Source organism: Macaca nemestrina, chromosome 17 (genome assembly GCF_043159975.1).
Source record: "Macaca nemestrina isolate mMacNem1 chromosome 17, mMacNem.hap1, whole genome shotgun sequence".
In the NCBI taxonomy this organism is placed as follows: Eukaryota; Metazoa; Chordata; class Mammalia; order Primates; family Cercopithecidae; genus Macaca; species Macaca nemestrina.
The window spans coordinates 51,680,948-51,698,160 of NC_092141.1; the positions used below are offsets into that span (position 1 = coordinate 51,680,948).

The following is a 17,213-nucleotide window of genomic DNA, read 5'->3' on the forward strand; positions in this document are numbered from 1 at the left end:
CTAAATCATAAGCGCCCGTGAACACGAACCGCATCTTATGCCTTCTCTGCCCCTCACCCCAGACCCAAGACTCAGTGACTATGTTTTAACTGATTGACGGACGAACGGCAGCTCTGGGGACTGAGCAATTGCTCTGGGACTTTAAAGACCTGGAGTCTTTTGCTGATGTGTGCAGTGGCCTTGGGCTAGCTGACAAATGTGCTGTTTCTGTTATAAAGGAGGGCTTGCAAAACCTCTTATTTTTTAATACATGTATTATATATACATGGCAGAAACTGCCTATGAGCAAAGAGAAGAAAATACAAATCACCCACTGTTAACATTTCAGTGTTTATTTTTCAGACCTTTTCCTAGCAAAATGTATATGTGTGTGTAATGATACTTTTAATTTAAAAAAAAGTACATGCAGAAGATATAGTAAAGAACACTTACTAATTTGCCAACTCCTTGTGCCCTGATTTATTGAGACTTCATCCTTAAGTATGTATCACTATTGCATAGCTGAATATAACAAAACTCCCCATCAGCTCTCTTTCATTCCTTGGACTCACATCAGTCTCTAAGTCACCCCTGAACTGTGATTTATATGATAGCTTGGGAAAAGCCAATTGGGGACAATCAATGGAACAGACGGAGATAGGCCTGGAGAATGTGCATGAATTAAAAGGAAAACTCCATTGTAATAGGAACAAGATTCTAATCACTACACCTAATTACAAAGAGGAGTAAATCACTGAAAAAAAAAAATTGTCTCATACAGAACAAACAAAGCAATTAGTCATAAACAGAAGTTCAGGGCTTGGTGAGCAAGCCAGAGCCCAGACCCAATCTACCAGCTGTGCATCTGCTCCCAAGACCACTTTGGGGCCATGGAGGGTGGGCTGTAAGGTGAGAGTAGAGCTTGGGTATGTAATGGTGCTGGGGAAGGGAGGGTGGCCGGCTCCCAATACATGCGCCTCTACACGCACACACACACACAGCCTCATCAGGACCTCTGATCACAGTAGTGACCCAGCATTAGATGCTAGAAGGCTTAAATCTACAACCCAGACCTTCCTGCATGGCAGAATGATGAGTGGTGATTTAATATATCTCAGAGTCACCTTCGTCATCCCTGTCTGTATCCCTCAAACAACAACAATAATAATAGCAGCTAATTCTTATACTCAATTACTGTAGATCTGACACTATGCCGGGCATTTCACAAAGCTATCTAGTTCAATTCACACATTAGACCTTCAAAGGAGGCACTATTATCATCATCTCCATGTATCAGTGAGGAAACTGAAATCCAGAGGGCTGAGCAATTTGGCTAAATTCATCCTGCTTATGAGGAGAAGAACCTGGATTTAAACCCAACAGTGGACCCCAGAGCCCATGCTCTTAAACTCTGCACCACATCACCTGTAAGATGAGAAAAGTTAAACCCATCTTTTAATGTGGTAAAGAACCAGGTGTCAAGTGTGAAATGCCAGGTGCAAGTGGACCATTTCATAAATGTTAACGTGATTCTTAGCCCTTTTCCTATTGGTTGCCCCAACTCATTCTCTCTCCCCTGGGGTCTCCTTCCTAAAAGACCCTTGGAGAGCCCCACATTGCTGGTGGGCCCTTCTGAACCTTGTACTCTGTATCTGCCTATACCCCAGGAGTGGAGGATGAGGGGAATCTCCTGCTCTTGAAACCCAGGACCCTCCTAGAAACTGGCTATGCAACCCGGAGGTGAGCTCTGAGGGCTTGAACTTAGCAACTGTCTCTACTGTAAGTTTCAAAAATTGAAATAGACCTGTAATAAATCGTTGTCCTGCAGGGCTACACAGTGACTGGAGTTATCTTAAATATATCATCTGACACAGAAAATCTAAATCTTCCTGAAAAACCCAAGACATGTAATGACTGTGTCTATAAGGGCAGGCTCTCCTGAAGGGTCTGTGAATAAAATCTCCAGGAGCGGGGGCTATTCTAGGTCTGTCTCATTGCCAATGGCTGAACTTGGTTTCACCCTGACAGTAGTGAGGGGAGATGAATCAGAACATGTACTGTTCATTTGGTCATTCTAAAGAACTTCCCTGAGCATGCCAGAATCTGTTTTAGGCACTGAGAGAGATGACTTGGAAAAATCAATCTAACAATATTCTGTGCACAGACCTACAGGGCTGGGGTGGGGGCAGCTTGGAGGCAGGACCACTCTTGAGGGCTAAGCTGCCTTCTTAAGAGCTAACAGGGCCTGGCCCAGGGCTATGGGATGAAGAGTGAGTCAGGTCCTTATTGATGAAGGCTCTTCCCCTCAGTCTAAAGCAGATGATAAAACAGGAGCTTCTGGCTGAGCGTGTGAGGCAGTAAACACACAAAAGCATTTGTTTTGACACGTCTGGCAGAGGGGCTCAGCTCAACACAGCAAACTCTCTTGCAGATGTCCTTAGTCAAGCCGTTCCTCTAGACTAAGGCCCTGCAGTGCTCAGCTTGGACCCTACCAGGGTAGTTGAGGGCTCGGGCCCCAGGGCCACAGAGACTCGGCTTCACACCTTACACTCAGGAACCACACGGTGATCTTGGGCGAGTGGTAGAACAAGTTACCCTCTGAACCCCAGTTAACAGAATGTTCTTTATGGGGGAATGAAATGAGGTGAAATGAGATGGTGTGACAGAGCATTTACACACATGGAAACACACAGGAAATACAGGCTCTTGATGCTGCTATTATTATTATTAATCATATTGGTGATTTTTTTTTCTGTTTTTTGAGACAGGGTCTCACTTTGTCACCCAGGCTGTACTGCAGTGGCACAGTCATAACTCACTGCAGTCTTGACCTCCTGGACTCAAATGATCCTCCCACCTCAGCCTCCCAAGTAGCTGGGACTACAGGTACACGCCACCATGCCCCAGCTAATTTTTTTTTTTTTTTTTTTTGGTAGAGACAGGGTGGCCTCAAACTCCTGAGCTCAAACAATTGGCCTGGCTCAGCCTCCCAAAACGCTGTGATAACAGGTGTGAGCCACCGCACCTGGCTAGTCTTCTAATTTAAAGGCCACAGTTGGACTTGTCCTTCATTGAGTGCCCTGGTCTTCAGAAGAGACAGGACAGTGCTCTGGGTAAAGTCTGGTCAACACACACAACCTACAGACCCGGGTGGCCCTTCCTCTCCTGACAGTGGTTGTAAAAAATCAGCTGCTCGACCAAGCGGGCAACTGTCCACCGTCTTCCTCCAGAGCTCGCTCCTCCTCTTACCAGTCCACTCCACCTGGCTCTTGCCTCCCTGCACCCAAGAGTCTATATGAAAGAGAGAGAGAGAGAAAAAAAAAACCACAACTCATTTCATACAGCGCCAAAGAGAGATCTGAGGTATAGAGCCACCAAGTCCCACCTGCCCCCAAATGTCACCTGGACAAGCTAATTGGTGCTGCCTTCTTTCCCCTTTCCTCACATCCCTCAGGATATGAGTTCTAATATCCACTTAGGATCTGAGTGACCGCAGGCGAATTACTTCGCCTCTCTGGCTTTGAGTTTCCAGTTTGTAAAATGGGGATAATAAGACCGCCTACCCCTCCTGAGCGTGTCTGAGAGTGACCACATGTGGCAGACTGCATTCTCCTAAGGTATTTCCATAATATCTCCCCGATGCCACATGCTCTCTATGATAGGAGCTCAATACGCCTCCAATCCAGAGGTGAGCTCTATGTCCCCTCCCCTTCATTCTAGTTGAGAATTTGAGACTCACTTGTGTTGTTTGACCTTTGAGGTTAGGTAAAAAGAAAAAAAAAAGTGAACACGCTTCTGCCTTGTCTGTGGAAACATTGGTGCTCCAGCCCTAAGCTGCTGTATAAGGAGTCTGACTGCCTGAGGCAGCCATGATGTAAAGAAGCTCAAACCAGCTCATGCAGAAACACCATGGGGAGAAGTCCTGAGATCCCTTGGAGAGAGATGCTTGGTCAGCCCCTGTTGTGCTAGTTACAGCCACTAGAACTGCAACCTCATGTCTGACTGCAACCTCATGAGATGCTCCCAGCCTGAACCACTCAGCTGAGTCCCGCCCAAATTCCTGCTCCATAGAAACCACGAGAAATAACATAATGATTGCCGTTGTTGTAAGCCAACAAGTTTTTGGGTGATTTGTTATGCATCAATAGATAACTGGAACACCACATATATAAAAACATGCTGTAAACTGATGGGTAAATATTAAGAACTCCAAATGCTATCATAACTTTTATGATTATTTCCTTTTCAAGTCTGCCCTTGATTTTGTCTTTAGAAAAGTATGTGTGTTGTGGGTGGGGTGAGAAGAATGCATACAGAATTGCCCTTAGCTGCCTTTCTTTTATTTTTTTAAGACAGAGTCTCACTCTGTTGCCCAGGTTGGAGTGCAGTGGCACAATCTCAGCTTACTGCAACCGCCACCTCCCGGGTTCAAGCAATTCTCCTGCCTCAGCCTCCCGAGTTGCTGGGATCACAGGCATGCACCACCACACCTGGCTAATTTTTGTATTTTTAGTATAGAGGGGGTTGTGCCTTGTTGGCCAGGCTGATCTCGAACTCCTTACCTCAGATGATCCACCCGCCTTGGCCTCCCAAAGTGCTGGGATTACAGGCATTAGCCACTGTGTCTGGCTTTGCCCTTAGCTTGAGGGAAAAAAGTCAATTGTCACCAAATGGATGGTGTCAATATGTAAAATGACTTCTCAATTCACTTGGCGGCATCTTTTAGAAATAAAGGTTCCATGAACTAATTAAAAAGTGAATTGCAACTAGGGGATTTCCCCCAACAAAGCCAAGCTAATTCTACCCAACGATCCTCAAAACACGCTGGGTACTGCAGAGAAGCTGAGTTCCCTGCACAGCACCGGAAGAAGCCACTTCAGCTGCCCATGGGGAAAGAAGCGATGTGTTCCAAGCATAAGAATGTGGACATGAAGCCTGGCCTTCCATCCCACCTTTTGGTACTGGGATTGGGGAGACGATCTCCACCAACCACAAAATGCGTGTGCCTGGGGTAGCCAGGTGCCTCACAGTTCAAAACAACAACTTTCGTGTTCTCATCTCTGTGGTTCCTGGGAGCAAACTGAGATGGTAAAGCCGTCAGCAGCCTAGGCCCTCATCATCTTGACAGATACTTAGCTATTCATTTAAAAACAAGCAAGAGAACAAGCGTCAGCTGTATTTTTTAATTACTCCTGGATAGGACTGGGAATGCTTTGGCATAATTGGGGTATTGAGATTTTTTTCCCCGTTTGAAGGCCTTGTTGCAGCAAGAAAAATACCACGTTTATTCTAATTAAAACCAACTCTTCTTTTAAATCATCGCAGCAATAAGAAGGCAATTGGTGATGGATATTTACTTTTTAAGGGTAGCTGGGGTAACAGCTACTAGGCCCAGATCTGCTGTGTTGAACGTATGTCCTTCAGCACGGAATTCTCTCACTTGCAGGCTCAGTTCTCTCATTTATTAAATGGGAGATATGAAGAAAATCCCACATGTTCCCTTTGGCTCTCATTTAATTTGAGGTCATTCCTCCCACTTTCTGTTACCCCAGCCCAGTAGGGTATAATGTACCAAGGACCAGCTCTCTTGGTATGAAGAGTATTTGGGGACATGTGGTGTTCAAACGAATCCCTAGGCCTCCATGGGAACACCAGGGCTGGAGCTGTCGTCAGCTTGTCCGGACAGTGCAGTGGCCCCCAACTACCTGTGTGTGCATCCGTCACACCTGGTGACTTGTTAAATGCCCAGCCCAAGCTGCTTGCCCCTTCAGCGAGCGTGTTTCAGTCGTTCTGGGGTGGGGCCCAGGAATCTTCATTTTGGATAAGGGTCCAAAGTCATCTCTGACGAGGTATTTAGAAGACCATACTTTAAAAAAAGGTACAGGTCTAGCTGAAAAACATGGCCTTCAGACGTAGAAAGACGTAGTTGTCTTTTTGATTTTCCAGCCACATAAACCTGACAAAGACTCGACGTTCCTGAACCTCTCTGTTCCCAAACAAGTGCAGCTCCCTAGCACTGCTGGAGGGTGGGAGGAGACCACACCCAGCACCTTCCCGGTTCACTTCCCGCCACACACAGCCGCCTGCCAAAGACCTGTTCCCTTTCCTCGCTTTACACTCAGAGTAGCTTTTCAAAAAGCACCAGCGCAATGACCTCTCAGAAAACAAGTTTGGCAGAAAAAGCCACATTTAAAAGGGTCCAATAGGCTGGGTGCGGTGGCTCATGCCTGTAATCCGAGCACTTTGGGAGGCTGAGGCAGGTGGATCACCTGAGGTCAGGGGTTGAGACTAGCCTGGCCAATGTGGTGAAACCCTGACTCTACAAAAAATACAAAAATTAGCTGGGCGTGGTGGCAGGCACCTTTAATCCCAGCTACTCGGGAGGCGAAGCAGGAGAATCGCTTGAACTCGGGAGGCAGAGGTTGCAGTGAGCTGAGATTGCACCATTGCACTCCAGACTGGGCAACAAGAGTGAAACTCCATCTCAAAAAAAAAAGTTAAAGGGTCCAATAGAAACACTTTGGCCATTTAAAATGGCCATACTTCTCTTGGTTAACAGTAAGGCGAGGAGGACAGCTGAATTTAGCCACCAACAAAACAAGTTGTAATTGTATACCTGGCAGGTGGATAATGAAAAATGATAATAAAAATAGTAAGAAGAGGATGATGGTCCCTATAAATCTAACAGCATTTCTAAAAGCCTTTGGATGCCCTGCCCTGTTCAGGTGCTGAACTGTCTTGTTTCCATCCTTCACCCTTGGACTTGACTGGGAGTAGGGAGGAGAATGAGCGCGCTGGAGCCAGGGATGGGGAAGGGCTGCGCGCAGCACTCCCGCCTCCTGCGCGATCTGTCCTCCCGGAGCACAGGGGGATGTGGTTTACCTGAGTGCACCTATTTGCAACCAGACACCTGGCTTTGACCAAATGTGACCAAATGGCTGACAGAGCACATTAGCTTGCCTCCTCCGCTTGTCAAAACAATTAGGCTCTGAAAGGTGGTGGTGGCCTCACCGGGCTGAGAAAATGCCATCGGTGTATGAGACCGTTCATCAGCCTCCTGGAAGGTTTGACGGGGCCAAGAGGGCAAATGACCTAAATGGGGAGAGGGAGACTAGGCTGGAGGTAGGACAGGGGAGTCATTAAAACATTAAAAAACCTGAAAGTACCACGTAGCCACAGATGACCAAAGGGATCCATTCCCATGGCTCCATAGGGCACACGGCCAGCGTGGTGCTAAGCGTAAGGGGTGGGAGTCCTGGCATCCACCGGGTGATTGACAGGCTGGCCCTCCCGCACTTCTGCTCTGCTCCGGTAACTACCCGTATTATGCCGAAATGACACAAGCGACAATAATTAAGCCCCAGATCTCTGTGGATCATTCGCAGTGATAATTCCACCTTTGTAATTCAGCTTCAGATAAACCCCTTTTGTTCTGCCTTATAACACAGATTCTAGTATCATTCAAGTATATTAACTGTAGCCTATTACTGTCACAAAAAATGCTCCCTGAGCCATAGCAAAAGACTCCCTAGACAAAACTTTATGTCATGTTAATCCAAGCTTTAATAACTATGAGGATATATAACTGTATTCTAATTGTGCTCTGCGTTCCCGCATACAAAAACAGAAGATATCAAAAATGACAGCAGCCGATCTCTTCAAATAAAAAAGCATTAATTCCTCACTCAGGGCGCTGGGATGCTGGGGTGAAGAGATGTATGTTTATCTGAAGAGAGAAGACATATGGGACTTTTGAGGACAGAGAAGGTTTAGGGGCTAGAGTGGGAGCACCAGGAATCAATGCCACAAGGGTTGAAGGCTGCGGAAGAGGCTGGAAGGCAGACATGGAGACTTGGACACAGAGACTGACTTAACAAGAGAGCCAGGTCAGAGATGTTCAGAGGATAGAGAGAAGCCAAGTAAAGCTTTCTTTTTTTTGTTTTGTTTTGTTTTGTTTTGAGACGGAGTCTCGCTCTGTCACCCAGGCTGGAGTGCAGTGGTGCAATCTCGGCTCACTACAACCCCTGCCTGCTGGGTTCAAGTGATTCTCCTGCCTCAGCCTCCTGAGTAGCTGGGATTATAGGCGTGCGCCACCACGCCCAGGTAATTTTTGTATTTTTAGTAGAAACAGGGTTTTGCCATGTTGGTCAGGCTGGTCTCGAACTCCTGACCTCAGGTTATCCACCCGCCCCGGCCTCCCAAAATGCTGGGATTATGGGCGTGAACCACCATGCCGGGCCCATGTGAAGCTTTCTAAGGCAGCTGTGAGGATCCCTCGGTTCTTGACCCAGTTTGGACATTAACTCAGTGGGTAACCTTGGCCAAGTCATTCCCACTTGCTGGGCTTCCCTTTCTTTCTGAGGAGACAGTGTCAGGTCAGACATCTTGTAGGGCTCACTCCCTCACCTCCTCCAAGCCCTCTCCCTGCGGCCCAGCCTGGCCAGCTGATGTAAAATTACAACCCACTCCAGGTACTTCCTAATCTCCTTTACACTGTGTTTCACTGTTGTTTTATTTAAGTGGCTCCTACCATTTTCTAATTGTGCTATGTAATTTTCTTTTTTGGTATATTTGCTGTTTATCCTATGTCTCTCCACTTGAGTTCTGTCATGACCGGGATTTGTTTCTGTTCTGTTCACTGATTTATCCCTGGTGCCCGGCATGGTACCTGGCACACAGCATGTGTTCAGCGTTTGCTGAATGACCACGTGGCACGGCCATGGACCAGGTGTGTGGTCCGGGACAAGTTTCTTCAACTCACCGAGCCTCAGTTCCTCAACTGAGGAAAAAAGAGGCAGATACCTACTTCCTAGCATTGCTGAGAGGATTAAATTAAAGAGCAGATGCAAAAGCAACTGGAATGGTGCCCAGCACAACAGAGGTGCTCAAAGCAGGTTATTTTATGGACGAAAACAACATTCCCTATAAGGCTAAAGATGCAATTTTCACTGCTAAGACCAAACGCAGGTCCTTATGTAGTTATTGGTCTTATTACCACCACAATATACGCCTCTGCTAGAAACTCCACCTCCTCTACTTCTCCAGCCCCCAAACCCACTCCAGGTCCATAGTCTGTCTCCTGGCACCAAAAAAGAATCAAAACACTAGGCTCTTGTGGGACACTTCTGCATCATGGAGGCTGCTGGGCATGGGAGTCCAGAAGCCCACAGTGAACTTGGGCATATCACAAACCTCCTGGCCTTAATGTTACCTTCTCTTTAAAAATCAGGATACTATATTTTAATGCGTCTCCCGTACCGCAGAGGGTGGGAATGAAATATAACAAAATGAATTGTCCAACAAGAGGAATTAGGACTCTGTTGTTTAACCTCTCTGAGCCTTGTTTCCTTATCTGTGAAAACGGGTATCGTCATAACCCTCACTGCCTTATCGCACCCAGTGGTTGTGAAGACAAAAGAGCCAGTGGAGCTTCTGCTATGTAGAGAGTGACCAGAGGCAGAACCCCGAGGGGCCAAGAGCACTTCGTCTGTAGCAGGTAGACTTGTCCTGCAGTGCCAGCTCCCAGGCTCATGCAAACCACTTAACTTCTGCACAGGGCCAGTTTTTTCATCTGTATCATGGGAATTAAAACTTTACCTGCTCTGCCTACCTCAGTGTTGGGTGATGCTGGGACAGATACTTCACAGCCTGTCAATCATTTTCACGCCCACATGAAAATGGCCCCAAGAGGAGGAAGAGCAGGGCGTACCTCCTACTGCGGTTTGGGCCGCTGAAGAAGGTTTTAGTAATAATGACCACAGGCAGATGAGATGATCCGATCTCTAATATTCTTTCTTGTGACTAGGAGACAAGATCAACCCGCAGCTCAAGACTGTTTCCCGCCTCCCCTGTGATCTGGAATGCCTTCATCTAGTTGGAGGGACTCAGAGGGCAACTGAATAGAATTTCCTTAAAACATTATGACCCACAGGCAATGCAACGGTGCCCGTGTGGGCTGGATCTCCACCGGGCAAGGACTATCCCATGGCAAGTGTTCATTGACTGGGACCAGAATGGCCAGCCTCTTTATTGATATTTTCACCACACTTAAAAACCAAAGAATAAAAGGATGGGGAGGTGGCAGATGAGGACAGCAATTTCATTAATCACTTCCTCTTTTGCTGAAGATCAACTATGCAACCAGATTTTATCATGAGACAGATCAGAAATCCCTAGTGTAACAGCAATCGCTCCTTTTACCTTTCTTCAGACAATGCAAAGGACATAAAAGGCCCTGAAGCTCCCATTCCCAAAACTGCTGAAAAGCAACCACAGGTAGAATATGAAGCAAAGATGGTTGCTCCTCAGGTCTCCAAGGTGCCTACCTGACCTTTAGAGCCCACTGGCCAGAACTCAGAATTCTAGTGGCACAGTTGAGCAGTGTCTGGAAAATCACCTTGGATTTTCTCCTTTTACCTAGGAGCCTGAGGTTTCTCAGCACCCACAGAGTTTACAGTGGGCTTCATTTCCCTACCCCATCCTACACTGGCTCACTCTGTTTTAATGAATTCTCATCTCCCCAAAGTGGAAAACCGATGGAAAATGGAGGAAGAACAAAGATATTCCACAAAAGACTGAGAACCCAGGCTGGATGTGGTGACTCACGCCTATAATCCCAACACTTTGGGAGGCAAAGTCAGGTGGATCACCTGAGGTCAGGAGTTTGAGACCAGCCTGGCCAACATGGTGAAACACCGTCTCGACTAAAATACAAAAATCAACTGGGTGTGGTGGCGGGTGCCTGTAATCCCAGCTACTCGGGAGGCTGAGGCAGGAGAATCGCTTGAACCCGGGAGGTGGAGGTTGAGATCGTGCCATTGCACTCCAGCCTGGGCAACAAGAGCAAAACTCCATCTCAAACACCAACAACAACAAAAACTGAGAACCCAAATGGAGGTCCCTCACTCCTCCCCAGACTGGCACACCGCACATCAGACACATGGGAAAGAGGCCCCATGTAATCAGCAGCTGCTGAAATTTCTGCAATACCTATCAAAAACTATGTTTTTCCCTTGCCCATCCAGCATCAGCTGCCAAAGACTTCGATATCTATTTGAGAACCCTCAGTATTGATCAGGTCAAATGCTACAAGGTTTTTATCTCCTGATTTCTTGACCTTAAAGGGACCCAGAGGACTTACCAATATAGTAATGTCACAGTGAAAATAATTGTGGGGAAGAAAGATACTGAGTAATTTACATTGTCCTGATTTTTACTTGTCCATCACCTTCAGTACTCATGCAGAATGTCTCACAAATCCTTCCCCCATTTTTCATGGGGATTACTGAGACCCCGACAACAGAACGATGTCTCGCTTTACTAGAGGAATACTGTCGAGAATTACAAATGAAAGACTTAAGCAATTCAGTACATTATAAGTCAGACACTATCTTTTTCATCTTTGTTAATACGTGAACTCCAGGCAGCAAATCTGTTTTGTTTTTTTTTAAACAAAAAAAAGGTAGAAAAGCTTTAATCACAAACGATTTAGGTGGTATCAGGAGCAAATTACAACACTAATACAGAACTCAGAGAAAGAAAATAAGTTTTAAAAGTACAAAATGATGACTTGCAGAGTAATGTTCATCTTCCTTCTGGCCAGACTTGTGGATTCATCATCCAGGGAGGAAAACTGAGGCAAAGCTGCCAGGCTAGAAAGGTTGAATGAAGAGCAGGAAGGAGGCAAACTGTGGCTTCATATGCCTGTCATTAGAGCAGTCATGAAGGCTTTGAAAAAATCATCATCATCATCATTATGGCGCTGGCCATCCTCCTGCAGGAAGGCGCAATGATTCGTGAATTGGAAGTGAGGATTGGCAGGAACTGGAAGTGAGGATTGGCAGCCATTGGTCTCTGCCCCAACTCTCCACATTTTCTCTGATGGACTCGGGCCCAAGTTCACCCCCATCTGACCCCAGGCCCTCCCAAAGAGGACCCCCAAAGGTCAAGACCCCCTGGCTGCAGGAACTCTGCATCCGGAGATGTAACATGTCTATATTCTATTTATCCAAGGTCTATTATCAGCCACAAATGCTGAACTCCAGGCTGGCTGCCTCTGCCCCAAGTGTCCTCCTGGGCTGCTTTCCAGGACCTCAGCTAGTCTGAAAAGTATTCTAGCTGCCAGGGTCAATGTTCTGCTGAATTGCAGCTATGTAGGATCTGGGTATTCCAAGAGTTAACACCCCAGAATCTCAGAGTTCCTTCGCTCATTCACTCCATGACCTGTCTACTTCAACGACTCTGCCGGGCTCTGCGCCTGACTGCACTCTCAGAGAGGCCTCTAGCCAGGTCTTGTAATAGAAAACAGACATAGGAAGAAGCAGGTAACTCCCCACCACGGGAGAATCCGAATCAACTGACCAATGCGAGCGCTTGGCAGAAACACTCCTGAGGTCTCAAGGATAAGCCCTTTTATCCCAGTGCCAGGACAGCTGCAAGCTGTGAGGCAATGGCCCACGAGGGGCAGTGTGACACCTCCCATCCATCCTGCCCACCCCGGAACCCTGGCCAGGTGCTTGGCAGAAACTGCCAGCATGCCCCTTGGCTCCAAGGAGTCTGAGCCATTCTAAGTGGCAGGTTCCAAGTACTAAGCTGCTGCCCCTGGCTAAAAAAGAAAAAAACAGAGAGGAAGAAAGAGAGGTAGAGGAAGCGGAGAATGCAAAATTTCCCCCCAGAAGGCATGTCAGCTATTCAGAAAATCTGGAAGATTGGAGCTGGGAAATGAGGAGCAGGCCAAAATGTTTAACCCAAGTTCTTTTATGATGTGCCCCCACAGAAACAAAACATCAGGGCATCTCACGAAGATCATGGTCGCTTCTGGGCCTATGATATCTTGAAACATGAGCCATGGTATTTTATTCCAAATATTTCTCCTTTGGCAAGGATAGTCCCTTTACTTCGGGAGCTAGGACACACAAGTGAACCCAACCCAACTGCTGTCCCATCCATGCTTTACATGACCTCTTGTAAAGGCATGCACAAGCCCTTCCTGGACAACAGAGGGCCGCTTTCAAAGCAGAGGTCTACCTTCAGTGGGACTAATCATTTAAGTAGCCCCCAAACTCTGATTAGAGGATGTCTGCAGAAGTCTTGCCAGAGGAGATTTGAGAAACTGAAACATGGTACCTGCCAAGGACAAGCCTTTTGGCACTGTAGCCACCTCAAGACACTTGGCAAATTCCATCAGGTGTCAACAATAGATCTAAACACATTAGACTTAAGAGAACAAAGGAGAGGTCTCTATGGGGCCTAAAAGGAAGCCTGTTGCTAAATAAGCAAGAGAAAGGAGAATTAGCATCTACTGGGTGGCAGGCATCATACATCCACAATTTCACCTGCATCTCTAGTGCAACCCTTCCAGATAGGCTTGATGATCCCCATTTTATAGATGAGGGAATTCAGGATCAGGGAGACTAAAGAGCTTGCCCTGGGAGACAGCCACGGTCTGTGATCTTTTGTCCACTGCCTGCTACCATTAGGTACATTCTTAGTTTTGAGTCTCCTATGAGAATTTAAAGCAAACATAAGTCGTTCATAGAGCCCAACATCTGTACTTTTCAACCACCCTCTCTTCACCCTCCTGCTCACCCTAATTCTTCTTCCTTCAAATAACAAAAACATTAGTTTGCAGTGTCCACAGAGGTACAACACCTAGAGATACTTGGACTTAGAAATAACCCACTTTGTTGCTTTTCTTCTTTCTCCCCAAGTCCTGTTTCTTAGCAAAGTCTTTATCATCTGCTGAGTGGAGGGGTCACAGGGCAGAGGTAAAAGCCTTCAGGGTCCTCACTCCAGCTGGGTTATGACCTCCCCTTCTCCAAGAACCCGAAGGTAAACACGCATTAGAAGGGCGGCAGGTCGTGGGGGTGGCCAGAATGCATAGCATATGATAGCTGGGTCGCCAGTGTCTGGGTCGCCAGTGTCTGGGTCACCAGTGTCCGGCACTGTGCCTGGCACACAGTGGGCTAATATGGATGCTGCTACTGATAAATAATGGAGAAGGAGCTGCATGTGCCAGGGAGGAGTTAAGATGGAGATGCTTCTGAGGACAGAAGAAGAGGAGCCAGTGCTGGTTGAGTCCTCCCAGGCATGCAACCCACAGAGGTTCTGGGAAAGCTGCTGGGCTGTACCAGCTGGCCCCACCGGGCTCTGTCCACTGAGGGACTGGCTGTGCCAGGAACCTCCTGGCCACTCTGGAATTCCAAAGCTCATGGTCAGAACCCCAGGGCCATTTGGCTGCTTCTTCCTTGCTTGCAGACCTGCTCTTCTCTTCAGTGTCTCCCTCTCTTCCTCTCTTGCCACAAGCAGCTGGGAGCACCTGCTCCTGGACCCCCAAAGTCTCCAGTCCTCACTCCCCTTCCATCCCTCCCCGGCTGCTACATGCCTCTTTAGGGGCATGTTCTCCCTTGAGAAGTTCCATCAGACCCCACGACCAACACCACATCCCTGCATCTTTCATAAACTCATGGAACTGGGAAGCAGGATAGACTCTTGGAGATTTCATCTGACTCCCTTCTTTGGCAGATGAGGGCTACCTGGGTCCCAGAAACCATGTGGCTTGCGGAAGTCTACTCAGCCAGTTGGCAACAGAGCTGCGACCAGAACCCAAGGCTCTTAATGACCCTTAATGACTCTGATGACACATAAATTAGCATGAGGGGGCTGCATCTCTGGGCATGGGCTGAGAGTGAAGGCCTTGGGACACTGCCTGGCTCCTGGCAGTGTGTTTCCTCTCCAACCGAGAGGCACTCATGGGAAGGGTACTTTGGAGCTCTCTGCCCGCACATCTGATCTTCCCTCTTACCGCGTCTACACACCACCAGCTCTAATATGCTGTCATTTTGCAGGATCTGAACACATTTTTTTTTTTATATGGAGTTTCGCTCTTGTCGCCCAAGCTGGAGTGCAATGGCGCAATCTTGGCTCACTGCAACCTCTGCCTCCTGGGTTCAAGCGATTCTCCTGCCTCAGCCTCCCAAGCAGCTGAGATTACAGGTGCACGCCACCACGTCCAGCTAATTTTTTGTATTTTTTGTAGAAACGGGGTTTCACCATATTAGCCAGGCTGGTCTCGAACTCCTGACCGCAGGTGATACGCCCACCTTGGCCTCCCAAAGTGCTGGGACTACAGGTGTGAGCCACTGCACCTGGCCAGGATCTGAACACATTTTTAAGCTGCGTTTCTGGCTCTGAAAAGTGAGAGGTCCTCACCACTGTACCCCCAAAACTAAGGGGAAGAACAAGTCTCCTAGTTCATAAACACTTGGCCCAAAAGGTAGGTGGGGTTAAATATGTCTATGTATTTAAATACGTAATATAGTAGGAAAAAAAGACCTGCCCAAGGATAGGAAATTTCAACCATTGCTGATTATCTTTCATTATTCAAGCAAGCTTCCGCAGATGCTGAAAGAAGGCGGATGTTTAGGAGGTATGGAAATATCATTTCCTCCTGGGACGAGGAGAAGGGAGCTGGTGTCGTTATATACCAATGAGCTTCCCCCTGGTTGTTTTTTCCAGTAATCTTAGTACCGCCCTCTGGAGGAATGAGGCCAACTCTGGGACCAGCTTGATCGTCGGGACAAATGAAGGTGGCTTGGGCTGCTGCCCTGGGCTCCAAATGGGTTTTCCTCCCTCCAGCTCTCTCCTTCTAATCCCTCCCACACACATTTCCTGGGGTCCTATCATGAGCCTGGCACAGAGCTAGGCACTGGGAGGAGTTCACCTTCTAGTGACATGATGGACAGGCAGGCAAAAAGTAACCATAAAGCACCGGGCTGTGTGCACAGAGCGGGCACCAAGCACTATGAGAATAGAAGGAGGGAGGCGCAACCCAACAGACTGGGTCGGGGAGGGAGGGAGCTGGCATGTGCGCAGATGTCTGTTGGCCGAGGGATGGCTATGGGAGTTCACAAAGGGAGAGTTTCAAGCAGAAGACACAGTCCTTTTAAAGAGCCGAGAGAGAGGAAGGGCATCCAGTCTGGTATGGCTAAAGCCAAGTGCGTGAGAAGGCAGAGGCATGGAGAGCGCACCTGCACCTGGGAGGGCCTCATCAGCCTCACCAAGGAGCTCAGGCTTTCCTGGGGAGACGACAGGGCTGCTGCCAGGTATTGAGCAGGGGAACAACATGGCCAGCGCAGCTTAAAACCATCCCTCTGGCAGCATGGAAAGGGTAGACCAGAGGAGGCCAAGACTGAAGGTTAAGAGAAGAGTTTTGTCACTTGAGGGATGAGTGATGAGGAAATGGGGGCCACATACAACTAGGGAGAGAGGCAAGCGGTATTTTTAGGGTGGAATAGAAAGATTGATAACTGGAGATGTGGGGACAGAAAAAAGAGAGGCATGGAGATGACAACTCCCAGGTACCACTAGGATGGAGCACACAGGAACAGGATCTGACCAGGCCACTCACCTGTGTGGAACACACGGCTGGCTCTCAACAGCGCAGGCAGAATTCCCAGCCTGGCATCAAAGCTGCTATTATCTTTGCGGTCTCATGAGCTGGCCCCACAGAGCATAGTACTGGTCTTCTCTCTCAATGAGCCTCCTCCCTCACCCCGTGATCTGAAGTCCCCTGCACTTCCCACTTCTGTACTTCACTTGCTTAGGCCATATTGCCTGCCTCTGCCTGCTGAAATGCCTAGTCTTCAAGTGAAGCTCAAATGGCAGCTCTTCCCCTCCCTACTTGGCTGGGTTTTTCTCTTTCTCTTTTACAATCCCAAAGCACTTTGCATGCACCCAGTACTTACTTGCCTTGTATTATGGTATCTGTCACTCTCTCACCCACAAGACTCTGTGATCCCTGCCAGCAAGGACATGGACAGCTTGGTTCATCTTTGCAGCCCTCGAGGAGCTTTGGACAAACTAAGTTCTCGGTAAGTCTGACAATACACTAAAATATCCGAAACGACACTAAAAAGTCTAGGAAGTGGAGATAAAAGAGCTCTTGCAAACTGATTCTCCTTCCCACACTCAGGATGGACCACCACTTATATCCTCCCAGCTCGGAATTAACAACAGACTTCAGAATTTATTGTCTAAAAGGCAACCTATCCGGAAGAAAAACAACAAGCCTGATCACCGAAGAATAAGCTTTCCAAACACACATACAAGGAAGATGAGTTTGACAAAGTGGGTAATACAAATCCCATATATTATTTGCATAAAACATAAGGAAATCACTTGCAAGTTCTCTCCAAGACAGAGGTTATATAAACACCATTTCTTTCATGATTCCA

At 47.6% G+C, this 17,213-nt stretch overlaps 1 protein-coding gene and 1 long non-coding RNA gene across 13 annotated transcripts in view; one reads left to right on the forward strand and one right to left on the reverse strand.

Moving 5' to 3' along the window:
* The window catches only part of LOC105476798 (musashi RNA binding protein 2), a 432,533-nt gene that overhangs the window by 183,525 nt on the left and 231,795 nt on the right, over positions 1-17,213 (reverse strand). The window lies entirely within an intron of this gene.
* Positions 827-3,898, forward strand: LOC139359606 (uncharacterized). 2 transcript variants are annotated; one of them, XR_011615715.1, is made up of 5 exons: positions 827-888; positions 1,647-1,719; positions 2,748-2,865; positions 3,434-3,596; positions 3,740-3,898. It is a non-coding gene; the product is annotated as an uncharacterized lncRNA (long non-coding RNA). The 2 variants fall into 2 exon arrangements; XR_011615714.1 differs by having other exon boundaries at positions 3,745-3,898.